Source organism: Phacochoerus africanus, chromosome 1 (assembly GCF_016906955.1).
Source record: "Phacochoerus africanus isolate WHEZ1 chromosome 1, ROS_Pafr_v1, whole genome shotgun sequence".
Classification (NCBI taxonomy): Eukaryota; Metazoa; Chordata; class Mammalia; order Artiodactyla; family Suidae; genus Phacochoerus; species Phacochoerus africanus.
This window is the reverse complement of record NC_062544.1, coordinates 260,612,345-260,618,344: the sequence shown is the minus strand read 5'-3', so window position 1 is coordinate 260,618,344 and position 6,000 is coordinate 260,612,345.

The following is a 6,000-nucleotide window of genomic DNA, read 5'->3' as shown; positions in this document are numbered from 1 at the left end:
CTAACTTGGCCTAAAGAAGATGATCTTTGCTCTGACACAGTTCACATTCTGGTGGGAGAATCAAGAATATAAACCACAAAATGTGAGATGTTACTAAGCAAATTTATTTACAAATTATTGGGAGTCAAAGGAAGGAGAAATGGATGCAATCTGAGAAAATAAAGCAGAGAAGGAGACATTTGTTATAAGCCTTGATGGAGAAAGGATTACGTAGAAGTAACTGACAGCATGGGCCTCAGGTCACAGCCTAAGAATAAAGGCACTGAAACTTGACTTTTCCTTTACCTTTGGGTCACAGAAACTTGAGGTAAATGATCGTGAACCTATTGTGTTTGTTTTGAACCAATTACCTGGAGGAAATGGGCAGGAAGTCCTGTAACCAGAATCTCTACAACAGGCCAGTGAGTAGGAGATACTGGGCAAAACAAAACAAAACAAAACAAAAAAACACAAAATACCCTTCAGAAGGGCAATTACTTTTTTTAAAACATTGCAGAATCCTCATTCCACTTATATGGATTTACCCACAGCTGTGCATATGAATGACAACTTCTGGGAAGAGAAAGTTCCAAAACCATTTAGGGTTATCTCCTTCTTATGTAACTATTGCCAAAAGTGGCTGTACACTTGGTCATTAAATGATCTTACTCTAATGTTCCAAATTTGGCCAAATGTTGGTCAAAAGTGGCTGTACACTTGGTCATTAAATAATCTTACTCAAATGTTCCAAATGTTCCAGATTATCTCAAATCTTTCTTGAAGCTCCTATCTATTACATATCCTTCAAAAATTCCATCAAATTAATCCTATTTCTAGAAAACACCAACACTTTTTATTTGATGTGTTGGGGTTATGGAGACAGCCCACTATCTGAACCCCACGCTTGGACAATTGACCACTGTGTCTTGGTAAGAAATGGGGCTCCATCTACTGCCACAGAAACCAAAACATCAGATACTTGATCTCTCAGATCCGAGGAATGAACTCTGTCAATCGGATACTTCCCCAGCTCCTCTGAATCTTTAGCTAATGAGGAAAAAAATAAAAAAGAGACAATTGAGACTTACTTCTGGTGGTGGGAACTGAGGAGTGAGTAGGAGAATGATGATGATGAAGACTTTATGAGTGGTGTCCAGTGTCAAGCCAAGAATATTGCAGCATCCCAAAGATCATCTCTTTAACTCGAGTTCTGACTTTCCATCATCCCATGGTTTCTACCCATTTTCCAGCCCAAACTCTCTGTTTTTATCCTATTAGCTGCCAGGTAGGTTTCCAACAAGCTTTTTCCTTAAAGGCAGAATTGATTTCTGTCACTTAGAACAATGAACCCTGACTGACCCAGTTTTCCTAACAGAATGTATAATATAATGATATCTTGTAGTACTTTTAATTGGACAGTTTCTATGAGGAATGCATTTTAAGACTGTCCTAACAATTGTTAAGTGACAGGTGATGACATCTCAAAGGAAAAATGTCTTTATGATTAAATAAGAAAGACACATTAATTTGAGTAGATCACATGGACTCTCAAACCCAAAGGGCTAAACTTTCTCTAGGCTTTTGCAATGCTAAGTCTTGCTAATTATAAACAGAAAAGGCTGGTTGATGGATATAACTTGTTCTCCAGTTGGCAACAGGTTGGAGGAAGGAATGAAACTAGGAGATGGGAAAAGCAGTTTCTTAGCAGAAAGACTGAACTTAAAAAGAACCAGAGTATAACAAAAAAAAGAATTCATCCATTAATTTATTCATTGAAAGAGCTTTCAAGGAATATTTATGTGCTAAGTGAAAGAAGACACAAAGAGAACCAAAGAGGAGTCCAGCTCTCAAGAAGTGAATGAGAGGAGTTCCTGTCATGGCTCAGTGGTTAATGAATCTGACTAGGAACCATGAGGTTGCAGGTTTGATCCCTGGCCTTGCTCAGTGGGTTAAGGATCCGGCGTTGCCGTGAGCTGTGGTGTAGGTTGCAGATGTGGCTCGGATCCTGTGTTGCTGTGGCTCTGGCATAGCCCGGTGGCTACAGCTCTGATTAGACCCCTAACCTGGGAACCTCCATATGCCGCAGGAGTGGCCCAAGAAATGGCAAAAAGACAAAAAAAAAGTGAATGAGAATATAGACACGTAAATACTTTATATAACTGTACAAGCTACCAGAGTTAATATTCCACAGGCTTGCCCCATATTAGTTTTCTATGCTGCATAGTAAATTACCACCAACTCAGTGGCTTAAAATAACTAACTTTTATTATCTCATAGTTTTCATAAGTGAGAAATTCAGGCCCAGTTTATCTGGGCCGTCTGCTCAGGCTCTCACACAGCTGCAATCAAGGAGTCACAAAGACTTGGCGTTCACTTCCAAGATTATGTGGCTTGGGCACAATACATTTCTTTGCTGCTGTCGAAAAGTCATAGCAGTTTTCTTCTTCAAGGCCAGCAGGAACGAGGCTGTAATCCTCATTAACGGGGGCTCGTGTGATTAGGTTAGACCACCCAGATAATCACCATGTTGATTAACTTAAAGTGATTGATTAAGTTAATTGTATCTGCAGAATCCCTTCCACCTTTCCATATAACATAATCTCAGGAGTGATATCCCAAAACACTAGCCATATTCCATTGGTTAGAAGCAAACTCCAGGTGAAGGGATTATACAAGCATGTGGGTCATTGAGGGTCATCTCAGATTTCTACCTACTAGAGCTTGGCAATATCTTCATTCATAAGTGTCTGAAGGAGGAGAAAAGTTGTGAGCAAGCGACAAGCCAGAGAGAGAAACTGCTCAAACTATCAGCCTAGCCCTTGCACTGGGGTGGAGGCTTTCTTTTACCCCCAGGAGTCAAATCTTAATCCCATTGCCCAAGAAAAGATCAGAGGGATTTCATGTCCACCCAACAAAGCTTTGTGCTCTACATTCTAGTGCAGGCACTTCCAGGAGAATATAAAAAAATTCCATGTTTAGTGGATTTATAGTTTAAAGAAGAGAAAGACAAGGACAGCATACTTTTTTTTTTTTTTCCTTTTTAGAGCCATACCTGCAGCATATGGAAGTTCCCAGGCTAGGGGTTGAACCGGAGGCATAGTTGCCAGCCTATGCCACAGCCACAGCAGCACAGGATCCAAGCCATGTCTGTGACTTACACCACAGCTCATTGCAATGCCAGATCCTTAACCCAGTGAATGAGGCCAGGGATTGAATCCACATCCCTATGGATCCAATTTGGGTTTATTAACCACTGAGCCATGAAGGGAATTCTAGGACATACCTTCTAACCAACTTGTATTCACAAGTATTCAGATTAGCAGTGATTTAACACTTCATCCCTTTTAAAGCTAATATATGCATTCTCCTTCCTAAGCCCTCACATTTCTCCATATCCCTATATATGTTCCTTTCTAGAAACAGATCGTTCTCATCATTTAGAGAAAAGATTGAACCCAACCTCAATGTAAATGATTTTTTTTCTTCTTATAGCCACACCTTTGGCATATGGAAATTCCCAAGCTAGGGGTCGAATCAGAGTCACAGTTGCCAGCTTACGCCACAGTCACAGCAATGCCAGATCTGAGCCTTGTCTGCAACCTACACCACAGCTCATGGCAATGCTCAATCCTTGACCCCACTGAGCAAGGCCAGGGATTGAGCCCATATCCTCATGGATACTAGTCAGGTTCTTAACCGGATGAGCCACGATGGGAACTCCTCAATTTAACTAATATTAGTGAGCTTCCACATGCATGAGATAATGCATGGAATGACCTTCCAAATTCCCTCATGCAGTTCTTGTTCTCAACAATGATGTGGCCAGAAATTCTGGCTAATACTGAGAAGGAGATAGGAGAGTCCTGGTCTCCTTAATGAAGGCTTTAAATTTGCTGGGATTTCTAAAGCCATTCATTCAGAACCATGTAGGAAAGGCCCAGGTGATTGCTTTTATTTGCTCCCATACAAGACGATGAGGGAGGCCACTGCCCCATCTTCTTCAGATACCACCATTTACTTCCTCTAGGGCAGGAGTACAGGCTCTTGTGGGGAGGGTGGGCCTTTGAAGCTTCTTTCTGGGCATCTTGGATTATCCTGCATGAGGACCAGCTTCCTACTCTCCAAAGAAAGTTAATCAATGAAACAAGAAGATAATATTAAGGGAGCATGAAGATAATGGATCGTGGGAAGCTATGAAGAACTCTCCCCCACCCCCCACCAAAGACCGATCAGTTTTCTGAGGTTGCTTGGAGGCTGAAAGGGGCCTGGCATGCAGCCTTGTGTCCAAAAGAAGATGGTGGGAAAAAGATCTCTGTAGATGCTCTTTATAACCTGAACAAGCACAGCCTGCTGGGGATATACCAAAAGAAGAAAAAGGCAAAGAACCATGAGACTGCCCCAAACCTATCACCCCGAAAACTGGGAACCTCTAATGTAATGTGACTTCTGTATCTGGTTACCACTGAACCTACCATCTTAGCTTTGGACTTCACAGATTGTCCTTATAAATATCTAGGGTTCCATTAGGTCATTATTATGACCTTCAGAAACTAAAAGTTAGTGAGAATTATGTTGGCACTTACTGACATTTGGCCTTGCAAAAGCAAAAATGTTAATAACCTCATAATCCTGTCGGGTTGAAATTTATTTCTCGAACCCTTCCTCATTATAATGGACTAACATACTTGAAAACCAGGGTAACCACAAATCAAGAACATACAATAGGTTTACAAAAACCAAAAAGAAGAGAACACAAGCATAATATAAAAGAAAGCCATCAAATGACAAAAGGAGAAAAGGTAAGATAATTAAGAATGGGGGTTATATTTCTGCACTACTCTCATCAACAGGAAGCATAGTATTCTCCCAACTTCCAGCTCATGTCCTTTTCTAGTTGGGAAGATAAAAGTTATATTCTCATGGAAGCATCTTTTAATAAGGCAGTCATTGCCAAATAAAAGTTGTATTCAGATGCGGCAGCCAGAGCTCAGAGATGCTAATCCAGAAAGGGCTGGATACTTAGAATCTGTGTAGATTTTCAAATTGATAATACATTTATATACATAAATTTTAAAGTTCAAAAGGATACACAGATAAAAATATGTATTTTATCCAATTCTCTTGTTTTCTTCTGTGTGGGTAATTGTTCTTACACTTGCTTCTCTATACTTTGTACATATACAAAAGCAGAGAAAAAGCATCACATACACTCTATTCTTTGCTTTTTTTCATTTAATAATATATATAAGAGATCTTTTTATGTACTTAAAGTCACATATCTCATGGCATTTCAATAGACTGAAGACTGACCAAAAAAAAAAATCTACAAATTACATTAGGCTCTTCTAATATTCTATAGAGGGCAGTTCTATGTTAGGACCACACAGATCAAAAAAATCCCATTGAATCCACATCTGTTTATTTTTTCTATCAATCCAAATTCACCTGCCAATTTAAGTTTGCAATTCTTTTCTGTCACTTAAAATACAGAATTATTTGTGTTCCCTTCTGGCACAGCGGATTAAGGATCCGGCATTGTCGCTGCAGTGGCTTAGATCGCTGCTCTGGTGCAGTTTCGATCCTTGGCCCAGGAACTTTTGCATGCCATGGGCATGGCAAAAATAAAAAAATAAAATAACACAATATAAAATAAAATACAGAGTTCTTATGGGACTGGCTAGTACATGGGAACCTTTGCGCTAAAGAATATAGGAAACAACTATCCCTCATAAATTTTTTTTTCATTTTTTAAAGTTTTATTGAAGTGTATGTAGTTGATTTACTTACAATGTTGTGGTATTTTCTGCTATACAACAAAGTGATTCAGTTATACATGTACACATATCAATTCTCTTTCAGGTTTTTTTCCCACATAGATTATCACAGAATATTGGGTAGAGTTCTCTATTCTATAAAGCAGATCCCTGTTAGCCAGTCATTCCATATACCTCAGTGTGCATGTGCCAATCCCAAATCCCCAGTCTGTCTCTCCCCTGACCTGTCCCCTTTGGTAACTGAAAG